This window comes from Lutra lutra, chromosome 6 (assembly GCF_902655055.1).
Source record: "Lutra lutra chromosome 6, mLutLut1.2, whole genome shotgun sequence".
Lineage (NCBI taxonomy): Eukaryota > Metazoa > Chordata > Mammalia > Carnivora > Mustelidae > Lutra > Lutra lutra.
Window position 1 is genome coordinate 21,387,838 of NC_062283.1, and position 14,333 is coordinate 21,402,170.

The following is a 14,333-nucleotide window of genomic DNA, read 5'->3' on the forward strand; positions in this document are numbered from 1 at the left end:
GGGAACAGGAATATGCCACGGTATGACTATGATTTAATGTGCTCATCATTGGAAGTATGTGGGAGAAGTAAGGTTTCAGATGTAAACAGCTAGAAGCTAGTCTGTGTACTTACAAGCTAAGAATTCACTTCTTATCAATACCAAATGAAAAAAAAACTCTCTATTAGATATACACTAAATATTAGAGCATATATAATTTTAAATATACAATGTCTGTTTTGGGGGTAATAATATAAAATAAAATTTTGAAAATTTTTTAGATTACATCACACAAGCAATTACATCAGCATGTGGACTCATGTTTTATGCATCCTAAAGTATCAGATCACATCTTAGCAAATTTGATGTGCCTAAACCTAATAGAGTCTGGTAGTTCCAAATGAAAAACCATGAAATTTTTCACTGATGCAGTGAAATAGGCTGAAGAAACAAGTATTCCAGTGACAACTCCCACACATATTCACCAATAAGTCATAATGTATGTCATAATGGTAATTTGACTACACAATTATACAACTAGGTATAACGTGGGAGTAGTTTTAAAATGCATTCAAATTGCTCTTGTTCATGCCCTACTTCCAGATAAATTTTGAGATATTTTCAAAATTCTAGATCATACTAAGATTCATATGTGACTAAAAGGAAGAATCCTAGTGGAAGCCAAAATGTAAATAAAAGAGAGAAAACTTGTAGAAGTTTCAATATGTAAAAACCTTCTTCAAGGGGTGCCTGGGTGGCTCAGTCATTAAGCATCTGCCTGTGGCTCAGGTCATGATCCCAGGCCCCTGGGATCAAGCCCCACATTGGGCTCCCTGATCGGTGGGAAGCCTGCTTCTCCCTCTCTCACTCCCTCAGTTTGTGTTCCCTCTCTCGCTGTGTCTCTCTGTCAAATAAATAAATAAAATCTTAAAAAAAAACAAAAACCTTCTTCAAACATTTCTATTTGTCTTGCTTCTTCATATCATTCTTTCTTCTTTCAAACAAAATACCTTTAGATGGGACCAAGCAAGGTGGTGGAGTGACAACTTCCCAGCCTGGGGCATTAGAACCCAGGCAAGATGAAGAGGGTACCATCTGGGGGATGGTGGGAACACAACATGGGCTGTCAGAGCCTGAAGGTTGAGGAAGAGGTTTTCATGGGGTAGGATAATGAGAGCAGTCAGTCAGTATCAGATCCCAAGCAGGGTGAGGAGCCATCTTCATAGGAGGATGGCATCAGCCCAACACAGACTGTTGGAGCCAGAACCAGGTGCAGAAGGTGTCCATGTAATGGGAAGGTGGTGATATCAGCAGCCTGGCATAGGCTAATGGAACCCATACCAGGGGGGAAGGTAGCACCATGCAGGTTGTCAAAGCCTCAAGTAAAGTAAGGAAGGCATCCTCATTGGAGAGAGTGGTAGTGGCAGCCCAAGGCAGAATATTAGAGCCCAAGCTAGGTGGGTTAAATGTCTTTGCAGCAAGAGGGAGGGATGGGTAGAGGCCAGTATTGGTGGCAGGAGACTGTTAAGTAATTATATTGCAGATAGTTACAAAGATGAAAAGGGAAAACACTAGAATGTGTTCAACTGTCTGTAAGGTTGAATCAAAATTGGAAGTATTGGTGTGAACTCTCACTTTTGATAGACAGATGATAGATAGATGATAAATAAATAGAGAGAGAGAGAGAGAGAGTAGGTAGATAGAAATATGTATACTATATTTGTAATATACATACTTATATTCTCTCATTCTGTCCACTGTCTACTACCTAACAGCAATGAACACACCTGACACACACATCATGGTTTCCACATACCATTTGCCAAAGAAAGGAACCAGAACTTCTTGAAAAAAAAAATGGCTAACTTTAGGTCTATGGCGGGGAAAATACAAGATAAGCCTGGATTATCTTGTGGCAAAAAGTCAGGAAGGGCTCCAAGAATGGTAAGAAAATGTAAATGGAACATGAAAGCCAGCTTGAGGGGACAACCACTGACTAAAACTGGCACAGTTTCAGCACTGAAATAAATAATAGTAACAGGTTATAACCAGTTTAGTAAACAATGGGTCCTTACTAATGTAAATGAATAAACAAATAAAAGTGCCTATCTTCCATCAACTCATGAACCTAAAAGGAGGAGTTGAATTAGAAAATAACCATTTAGGGGTGCCTGAGTGGCTCAGTGGGTTAAGCCACTGCCTTTGGCTCAGGTCATGATCTCAGGGTCCTGGGATCGAGCCCCACATTGGTCTCTCTGCTCAGCGGAGAGCCTGCTTCCTCCTCTCTCTCTGCCTGCCTCTCTGCCTACTTGTGATCTCTCTGTCAAATAAATAAAATCTTTAAAAAAAAAAAGAAAATAACCATTTAAACATTATGCTTAGTGAACTAAGGCAGACGCAGAAGAGCAAATACTATGTGATGCTCTTGACATGAGGAATCTAAAACTTGGGGCGCCTGGGTGGCTCAGTCAGTTAAGTGTCTGCCTTTGGCTCAGGTCATGGTCTCAGGGTCCTGGGATCAAGCCCCACATCAGGCTCTCTGCTCAGCAGGGAGTCTCCTTATCCCTCTGCCTTTCCCTTTGCTCATGCTATCATGTGCTATCTCTCTCTCACACACACTCTCTCTCGAACAAATAAATAAAACCTTTAAAATAGTTAAACTTGTGGGCACCTGAGTGGCTCAGTGAGTTAAGCATCTGACTCTTGACTTTGACTCAGGTCATGATCTCAGGGTCATGGGATCAAGCCCTGCATCAAGTTCTGTTCTTAGCAGGGAGTCTGCTTGAGATTCTCTCTCTCCCTCTCCCTCTGCCTCTTCCCTTGCTGGTGCTCTCTCTAAATAAATAAAATCTTTTTTAAAATAAGGTAAATAAAACAAAATACTGAAACAGAGAGTTGAATAGCAATTGCCAAAGCCTAAGGGGAGAGGAAAACAGGGAGGTAATAGTCAAAGGATACAAAGTTTCACTTATGCAACAATGAGTAAGTCCTAGATATCTCCTGAACAACATAGTACCTATAATAAATAATACTTTATTGTATACTTAAATATTTGCTAAGGGGGTAGACCTTACATCAAGTGATCTTATCACACACACAATAACTTTTGGAGGTGATGGATGCATTTATGACACAGTTGTGATGATAGTTTGATCTATCTAAACTCTAAATTCATCAAGTTGCATACACTAAATAGGCACGTTTTTTATGTATCAATACCCCAGTAAAATGATTTTTAAATTTTTAAAGAAAATAACCATTTAATAACCATCATAGTTCATTTAGTCAAGAAATACCAATGGATACTAAAACTAGTGAGTGAAAGTTTGATAACAAATGGCGTATTTAAATACTCTCCCCAAATTTGCCTACAAAATGTGTGATAATTACAAAAGGAAAAAAGAAACATTGAAAGAAACCTGGCAGACATCACCTTAATCAAGTGACTAATGCCAGATCACTAATGATAAGAAAAATCCAAGTCATGCGCCATTTAATATAATTCAATGAGACATAAACAACATGACAACTGTGATACTGTTGCCAAAGAAGCATAACCTGAATATAATCATGGAGGAATATCAGCAGTATCTAAAGGAACACTTTACAAAATAACTGGTTCATAATCATCAAAAGTGTCTAGGTCATGAAAATAAGGAGAGTTTAAAGAACTGCTCCAGATTGAAGGACTGTAAAGACATGGTCCTTTTACCATAAAGTACATTATTGGGATCATTGCAGAATTGGAATGGAATCTGAGGATTAAGTAATAACAATACATCAATATTAATTTTGTGATATTGATGGCTCTGTTGTAGTTATATAGATAAATGCCTTTGTTTGAAGGAAATGTATTCTAAAGTGTTCAGGCTGGTGTATCATATCAGCAACTTAACACTGAAAAGCTTAAGGAAAGGAAGTTTTCTTTAAGTTTTGAAGTTTTCTTTAAGTTTGAAATTATGCCAAACTACAAACAAAAATGTCAAAAACTCTTAACATTACTATAGTGGGGAAAAAAAAACTATGATAATCAATTTTAGGAACACAAGGAAAATAAGAAGAGTCAGGCATAGATAAACAATAAAATGACAACAAAAATAAATAAAGAAATAATACTATGAGAAGCAGTACACTCACAACCAGGAAACAAAAATTTAAAAATAAAGATAAATAAAAATCAAATAGAAGATGATAGGAATAGTAAATAATACATGCAATTTTACAGTTAATGGAGCATGCATGAAAGTCAGTGGCAGCTTCAGTTGATGAATTTGTTGATTTCAATTTGTACTGTGATCTTTCCCATTGACCTGTTACAATAAGAAATAATTTCATTAGGCATTCTTTGGTAAAAGACAGTTCGATTGTTAAAATCATGTATCCTACAGTCTTCAGTGAAGAATTAACCTTGCCCAAAGAAAGGTCTGGTCTTCGTCCTCAGATCTTGGGAAGTGATCTATAAGCCCTTGGGATTTCCTGTCTGGCAACAGTGTCTTTCTTACCTGAAGGCCTTGGACCACACCAGATAGCTTGACAATGTGATTTATGGTCGGCCTTTGGGCCACCTGCTGTCAGCTGGATTTCCAGTGAGGCTGGAAATCAAGGTCAGTCACATAGGTGTCCAAATGCATCTATATGGCCAAACCACTATAAAAGCTCTAGACACCAAGGCTTGTATGATCCTCTCTGGTTGACAATATTCTATGTGTACTATCAACCATCACTGCTGGGAAGAATTAATGCTGTCTATAACTCTTCTGGGAGAAGTAATTAGAAGTTGGTGTTAGAAATCCCCTGGATTCTGCTCCAGGTGCCTCTCCCCTTGGCTGATTTTAACCTGTAGCCTTTTCATTAAATGAAGTATAACTGTGAGTATAACAAAAACAAATAAATAAATAAAATTACATATCCCAAAAAGGATTACCAAAAAAATCAATCAGCATAGACAATAAAATTTAGAATTGTTCTCTTAAAAATATATTTTAATAATAAAAGTTAAATTTTGAAACTATTGAGACCTGGGGTAGTCTACTACAAAACTAAAAATTTTGTTATCATTTTGTCATTGTGTTATTCATTTTGTTGGTGAACTACTTTCGAGACAAACATTACCTTGAACAAATTGACTGGATAAATATATTAAAATCTCTCAAAAATTATAAAAATTTCACAAAGTACAATAAAGATCTGTTTGCTTGAATTACACTTAAATAAAAAAATATATGATGGGCTGTATGGTGGCTAATATAACAATTTTTAAAAGGGTGGGAAAGGAAAAATATATAGAACTGATACATTAATAACAGATAAGAAAGAACATAATTTTGAGGCACTGTAAGAAGAATACCAGTTACTACATTACTTACATGATGGAAGTTTTCTCTTACATAGAAAAGAGTGTCCTTCAAATAACAGAAATATGATTGGAATCATCAAGCTAATTATTACACTTTATCCACGTATCATGATCACTTACTTGGGAAGAGGTGAACAAGAAAGAGAAAAGTGACTAATTTATCTAAAATATTTCATAAAGAATTAATGGAAATACTAGAAAATATGTACAAAATTAAGTCATAAGTTGAAACTATTCTGTTATGGTAGAGTCTACAATATATGTGACAAGTGCTGATTATCTGGAGGTTATTCTCTACATGTATTTTAGTGTAATATGTTATGAATGATTTTTAATATTTTTACTAACTGAAAACCACCTGTCTGTGAATTTATTAAATGAACTGAAACAAGATCTGAAGGATTATAATTTGTCACTAAACAACATTTGTGATCTGTCAACAATGAAGCTATTGTGAATGGTAAGAACAAAAGACTCCAAGTTTCAAAAATTAGTAAGGGACTTCAACTTTTGATCATGAAGGAAATTGGTACTATACTAGCACTTCACCTAGACAAAATTTAGGAAACAAGTATTTCAAGATGTTGAATATCTGGCAGCACAGAACTATGATCCTTGAGAGAAGGAAAACAGCAAAATGAGCTCAATGAACTCCATTCTCTCTCCAGTTTTCTGCCTCAAACTTCTTTTCAGGTTTTAGTGCAAGAAATTTGAGCTCAAATAAAATACAACAGCTGGCTGAGCTGAGGGCTTGGAAGTTGGAATTCAAGGCTACTGAGATGTCAGAATTTTGTAGAATAAGGCAGCAGATTAAAGAGAGCTGTGAAAAGAGGGGGCTTCAAAAATCAGCATATGGGTCCTCATGAACCCTTCCCTAAAGAGCAAGCTGTGTATGCACAAACTGAGACTCCACAAGGTCAAGGAAAGACAACTGCTAGGAAATCGACAACTACCAAGTCCTATGAACTGGTTAGTTACCAGGGCCCTCCCAGGACTAAGAGACAGCTGAAAACCAAAAGCTTTTAGTGGAAATCCCAGAACAGCTATGCCTTAGAAATGGAACTAATCTAGTCCTGAAGTAAAGATTACTCGTGACTCAACCTAACAAAATTTAAAAACTGGGCTGAGAAGAATCAAGTTGATCCTCAAGAAAATTAATTGCCTATAAGAAAAAAATTAGTGTTTATTAACCTAGACAACAAAAAACAGACACTCAAAAATACAGCATCTATATGTCTACAACAGCCAAATTATGGAAACAGTCCAAGAGTCTATTGACTTAGAATGGATAAAGAAGATGTGTGGGGTGTGTGGGTGTGGGGGTGTGGGGGTATGGGGGTGTGGGGGTGAGATACAGAATATTACTCAGCCATAAAAAAGAATGAAATCTTGAAATTTGCAATGACATGGATGGAGCTACCAAGTATTGTGCTAAGTGAAATAAGTCAATCAGAGAAAAACAAATACCATATGATTTCACTCATGCAGAATTTAAGAAACAAAACAAATGAGCAAAGGGAAAAGGGGGGGAGGGGCAAACCAAAAAACAGACTCTTAATTATAGAGAACAAACTGATGGAAAGAAACAAGGCAGGGGAGGAGGGTTAAATAGGTCATGAGAATTAGGGATGCCTGGGTGGCTCAGTCAGTTAAGCTGCTGCCTTTAGCTCAGGTCATGATCCCAGACTCCTGGGATCAAGTCCCACATCGGGCTCCTTGTCCAGCAGGGAACCTGCTTCTCTCTCTGCCTCTGTCTACAGCTCTGACTGCTTGTGCTCTCTCTCTGACAAATAAATAAATAAAATTAAAAAAAAAAAAAGAATTAAGAAGTACACTTGTGATGACCACTAGGTGCTGTATGGAAGTGTTGAATCACTATATTGTACACCTGAAACTAATATCACACTGTATCTTAACTGACTGGAATTTAAATAAAAACTTAAAAAAAAAAAAAAAACCAGCATCTGTAAAAATGTAGAAACATCATAGAACTAAAATTTACTAAACATGCAAGGAAGCAGGAAAATGTGACCCATAACCAGGCAAAAAAATTAGTCAACATGAACAGACTCAGAAATGACAGAGATGATTATAACAATGAACCATGACAAGAACATTATAATTAATATAAATATTGGCAAGGACTTCTAAGAAAGTGGAGTGCCTGGCTGGCTCAGTTGAAAGAGCATGCAACTCTTGATCTCAGGGTCATGAGTTCAAGCCCCATGTTGGATATAGAGATTACTCAAACAAATAAATAAATAAACATTTAAAAATTAAAAAGAAAAAAAATTCTAACAAAGCATATACATAATAAAAGAACAAACAAGGGATCTTAATAGAAAATTAGAAAATATTTTAAAATAACTAAATGGAAATTCTAGAACAAAAACTATATTTAAAACAAAAACAAAATTCACTGGATTTGTTTGACAATAGGTTAAACAATTGTAGCAGGTCAATAGAAACTATTCAGAAAAAATGACACAAAATTTCAGACAAAAATACACAAAGCAAAAAAGACTGAAAAATGAACAGAGCCTTGATGACATATGTAACACTATCAAGTGATCTAAAAGATACAAAGTACCAGGGAAAAGGCAGGAAGAGGGGGAGAAAGAGAAGACAGAAAATGTATTTGAAATAATAATGGTTTAAAATTTTCAATGTTTGATGAAAAACTGAATTCCTGTGTCCTTGTTCAAGCTGTTCAACAAATCTCAAGCAGGATAAACAAAGAAACTCACACCAAAGCACATTATAGTCACATAGCAGATAACTGGTGATAAAGAGGAAAAAATGTTAAAAGCAGCTAAAGAGAAAAGGCACATTACATACAAAAAATTTTTTTTAAAAAAAAGCAAAGCAGGGGCGCCTGGGTGGCTCAGTGGGTTAAAGCCTCTGCCTTCGGCTCAGGTCATGATCTCAGGGTCCTGGGATCGAGCCCCACATCAGGCTCTCTGCTCAGCAGGGAGCCTGCTTTCTCCTCTCTCTCTGCCTGCCTCTCTGCCTACTTGTGATCTCTGTCTGTCAAATAAATAAATAAAATCTTCAAAAAAAAAAAAAAAAAAAGCAAAGCAACAATGTAGGGAACTTCGACGCAACCCAAAAAATTTCACACTGAACATAATACTTTATGTTAATTTTCTTTATGGAGAAAGACTGAAGTCTTCTCTGTTATGACTGGAAACAAAGTAAATATATTCTTACTCATTACTTCTACTCAACATTGTGAATGGAGGTCCAAATCAGGACAATGAGAAAAAATAATAATAATAGGCATAGAGATTATTAAAAAAAAAAAAAGCAGTAAAATTCACAGATTACATGACTTTTACCTACAAAATCCCAAGGTTGCTGCATAAAAACTACTAAAACTAATAAGTAAATTTAACAAAGTTATGGGATACAAGGTCATCCCTATATACTAGAACAAGAATTTGGGAAGTCAAATATTTTAAAATTTTATTTATAATCACATTTAAACACAAAGTAAATATAAATTTAATATAATAGTGCAAGACTTCTACACTAAAAACTATAAAACATTACTGAGAAAAATTTTTAAGACTCAAATAATGGAGGGGCGCCTGGGTGGCTCAGTGGGTTAAGCCGCTGCCTTCGGCTCAGGTCATGATCTCAGGGTCCTGGGATCGAGCCCCGCATCGGGCTCTCTGCTCAGCGGGGAGCCTGCTTCCTCCTCTCTCTCTGCCTGCCTCTCTGCCTGCTTGTGATCTCTCTCTGTCAAATAAATAAATAAAATCTTTAAAAAAAAAAGACTCAAATAATGGAGAGATGTACAGTGTTCATGTTTTAGAAGACTCAATGTTGCGAAATATTAATTATCTCCAAATTGATCTATAGATTCAACACAATTATAATAAAAATACTACCAGGTATCATTGTGTAAATTAAAGAGCGGATTCTAAAATTTTTATGACAATGTAAAGACCTAAAATACCCAAAACAACTTTGATTGAGAATGAAGTTGGAATATACATCCATGTACCTGGATTTTAAAGCTGACTATGTAACTATAGTAACCAAGTTATTGGTGTAAAGATGATCATATGGATAAAGGGAATGAAGTAAGAGAATCCAGAAGTAGACTCACATTTACATGATAAATTGATTTTTGACCAAGGCAATTCAATGAGAAAGAAAATCTCAGCAAATGATGCTGGAACCACTGGGTATCCACAAGGGGGGAAAAATGAACATTGACTCAGACCTCACAACATACACAAAATTAATTTAGAATGCAAAATTATTTGCAAAAGCTAAAACTATAAAACTTCTAGGGGAAAAAACAGAGGAAATTTCTTTTAATGTTAAGCACTTGTATATATGATGAACCAGCAATTCTATTTCTAAGTATTTATCTAAGAGAAATTTTTAAAATATGACCATAAAAAAAGTTGTACACAAACGTCAACACCTAAACTTATGGCTCACAGCAAAAGCAGTTGTAAGAGGGAAGTTTATAGGGATAAGTGCCCATGTTAAGGAAAAAGAAAGATTTCCAATAAACAATCTAACTTTATACCTCAGGGAACTAGAAAAAGAACTAAGCCTAAAGATAGCAGAAGGAAGGAGGTAACAAATGTTAGAAAAGAAATGAATGAAATAGAGAATAGAAGACAACACAAAAGTTCAACAAAACTAAGAATTGGTTTTTGAAAAAGAAATGGACAAACCTTTAGCTAGACTTACCAAGAAAAAAAGAGAAAGGACAGAAATAAATAAATTATACATGAAAAAGATGTTACAACTGATACCACAGAAATAAAAAGGATCATAAAAGACTACTATAAATAACACGGAGGACATGGGGAGATGGAGAGGAGAAGGGAGTTGAGGGAAATTGGAGGGGGCGATGAACCATGAGAGACTATGAACTGTGAAAAACAACCTGAGGGTTTTGAAGGGGGTAGGGTGGGAGGTTGGGGGAGCCAGGTGGTGGGTATTATGGAGGGCACGTATTGCCTGGAGCACTGGGTGTGGTGCAAAAAACAATGAATTCTGTTACGCTGAAAATAAATTTTAAAAAAAAAGTACTAAAACATGGTCCTTCAAGTCCACTATAGTCCTCAAAGAATATTTCCTACAGTGTGTTCTTAATAATTGTTGTTGGGTGAAGTCTAAACTGAGATAGATATCTATATTTTACCTGAAGTGCTTAGTTGATTCTTAACTTTATGATGACAATATAATTTTTTTAAAAAGACACCAAAAATATCACACTGTATTATAGAACAATCTTCATATAATATACAGTGTAACTTTACTTTCTGTCAATTTAAGCATAACTACAACAAATTATAGAATCTATGTGGTGGGTTGCTAATAAAATTTCTCATCTTCTCCTCAAAAAAAAAAAAAAAAAAGACTACTATAAGCAATTATATGCCAAAAAATTGAGCAACCTAGAAGAAATGGATAAATTCCTAGAAACATACCACCTACCAAGACTGAATCATAGAGTAATAGAAAATCCGAACAGACCAATCACCAATAAAGAGATTGTATCAGTAATCAAAACATCCTCCCCCAACAAAAAATTCCAGAACCAGGTGGCTTCACTGGTGAGTTGTACAAAACATATAAAAAATATTTAACACCAGTTCTTTCCAAACCCTTCTAAAAAATTGAAGAGGAGAACTCCCAAACTCATTTGACAAGGCTAGCATTAGCCTGATACCAGAGTCAAGTAAGGACACTGTAAAAAAAGAGAACTACAGGCCAATATTCCTGATGAATATAGATGCAAAAATCCTCAACAAAATACTAGCAAATTTAACTCAACAGCACATTAAAAGAACTATATATCACAATCCTAGAGGAGAACATAGGCAGTAACCTCTTCCATATCAGCCACAGCAACTTCTTTCAAGATATGTCTCCAAAGGCAAAGGAAACAAAAGCAAAAATGAACTTTTGGGACTTCATCAAGATCAAAAGCTTCTGTACAGCAAAGGAAACAGTCAACAAAACAAAGAGGCAACCCACGGAATGGGAGAAGATATTTGCAAATGACAGTACAGACAAAAGGTTGATATCCAGGATCTATAAAGAACTTCTCAAACTCAACACACACAAAACAGACAATCATATAAAAAAATGGGCAGAAGATATGAACAGACACTTTTCCAATGAAGACATACAAATGGCTATCAGACACATGAAAAAATGTTCATCATCACTAGCCATCAGGGAGATTCAAATTAAAACCACATTGAGATACCACCTTACACCACTTAGAATGGCCAAAAGTAGCAAGACAGGAAACAACATGTGTTGGAGGGGATGTGGAGAAAGGGGAGCCCTCTTACACTGTTGGTGGGAATGCAAGTTGGTGCCGCCACTTTGGAGAACAGTGTGGAGGCTGCTTAAGAAATTAAAAATAGAGCTTCCCTATGACCCTACCATTGCACTACTGGATATTTACCCCAAAGATACAGATGTAGTGAAAAGAAGGTACATCTGTACCCCAATGTTTATAGCAGCAATGGCCATGGTTGCCAAACTGTGGAAAGAACCAAGATGCCCTTCAACGGACGAATGGATAAGGAAGATGTGGTCCATATACACTATGGAGTATTATGCCTCCATCAGAAAGGATGAATACCCAACTTTTGTAGCAACGTGGATGGGACTAGAAGAGATTATGTCGAGTGAAATAAGTCAAGCAGAGAGAGTTAATTATCATATGGTTTCACTTATTTGTGGAGCATAACAAATAGCATGGAGGACATGGGGAGATGAAGAGGAGAAGGGAGTTGAGGGAAATTGGGAGGGGAGGTGAACTATGAGAGACTATGGACTCTGAAAAACAATCTGAGGGTTTTGAAGGGGCGAGGGGTAGGAGGTTGGGGGAACCAGGTGGTGGGTATTAGAGAGGGCACGGATTGCATGGAGCACTAGGTGTGGTGCAAAAACAATGAATACTGTTACACTGAAAAGAAATATAAATAAATAAAAAAATAAATCTTTAAAGATAAAAAAATTAAAAAATAAATTTAAAAAAATTAAAATAAAAAAAAAATAATTATATATCACAAGCAAGTGGGATTTATGCCCAGGACGCAAGGGTAGTTCAGCATACACAAATCAATAAATGTGATACATCACTTTAAAATAATGAAAAATAAAAATCATATGTCATCTCAGATGCAGAAAAAGCATTTGTCAAAATTCAACATCATTTCATGATAAAACTCTCAACAAACTATGTGTAGAAGGAGCATACGTCAACATAACAAAGGCCATATATGACACAAGCCCACATCTAACATCATACTTAATGGTGAAATGTTGAAAGCTATTCCTCTAAGATCAGGAACAAGACAAAGGCACCCACTATCACCAATTGTATTCAACTTAGAATTGGAACTCCTAGCCAGAGCAATTAGGCAAGAAAAAGATATGAAAGTTATTCAAATTAGAAAAAAAGTAAAATTGTTTCTGTTTACAGATGACGTGATCTTGCATATAATAAATCTTAAAGACTACACACACACACACACACACACAACTTTTAGTATGATAAGTGAATTTGGTAAAGTTTCAGGTTACAAGTTAACATACAAAAATCAGTTACATTTCTACATAATAACAATGAGCCATCTGAAAAGAACAAAAAGCAATCCCATTTACAATAGCATCAGAAACAATAAAATGCTTAGGAATAAGTTTAACCCAGAAAGTGAAAGATTTATACATTGAAAACTATAAAACCTTTATGAAAGAAACTGAAGAAGATACAAATAAATAGAAAGATCATTCGTGATATTCTGATTATGCTTCAGAAGAGTTAACATTGTTAAAATGTCCATTCTACCCTAAGCCAAGTATAAACTCAGTGTAATCCCTATCAAAATTCCAATGGTCTTTTTCACAAAGAGAGAAAAATGCAATCTTAAAATTAATTTAGAACCATTAAAGACCCCAAATAGCCAAAGCAATTTTGAGAAAAAACAAAGCTAGAGGCATCATGCTTCCTGATTTCAAACTTTATTATAAAGCTATAGTAATCAAAACAGTATTTGACTGGAATTTAACTGGAATTTAAAAAAAATTAACTGGAATTAAAAACAGACATATAAAGACCAATGGAACAAAACCAAAAACTCAGAAATAAACCCATGCATATGTGGTCAAGAAAGCCAAGAATACTCAATGGGAAAAGGAAAGTCTCCTCAATAAATTGTCCTGGGAAGACTGGATCTTCACATGCAAAAGAATGAAACTGAACCCCTTTCTTACACAGTGCATAAAAATAATTTTGAAATAGACTAAGAACTTAAATGTAAGACCTAAAACCATAAAACGCCTGGAAGAAAACATAGGGAAAAAATGTCCTCAATATTAATTTTATTTTGTATATGACACCAAAAGCACAAGCAATAATAGCAAAAATTGTAAGTGGGACTATATCAAACTAAAAGGCTTCTGAACAACAAAAGAAACCATGAGCAAAATGCAAAAGATAAAGCAGAGAAGAGGAAGAGAGAGGGCCAGAGGGTGGGGTGGATATTATGATTTTAGATGGAATAGCCAAGGAAGGCCTCATGAAGAGGTAACATTTGAGTAAATACACAAAGAAGTGTGTGAGCCAAGCACATCTCTCAGGTAAATGCTTTCCATGCCCAGGAAACAGCAAGAGCAAAGTTTTGAGAGAGGAGAGTACCTACCACAAAGAACAATAAGGGAACCAGGTGGCTGGAGCAGAGTGAGTGAGCAGGAGGGTCGGTAGCTGAGGTCGAAAAGGGTGACCCTGGACCTGATCACACAGGCTCTTAGAGCTATTCCAAGGATTTTGCTTTTCCTCTGAAGTCAGAAGCTTGCCTGAGGGTGTTTGGGCTGCATCTGGAACAAAATAATGTAATCCACATAGCTTATAAACAACAAAAATTTATTTCTTACAGTCCTACAGGCTGGAAGTCCAAGATCAGGGTAACAGCATGATCCCGTGAGGGCCCTCTTCTAGGTCACAGAA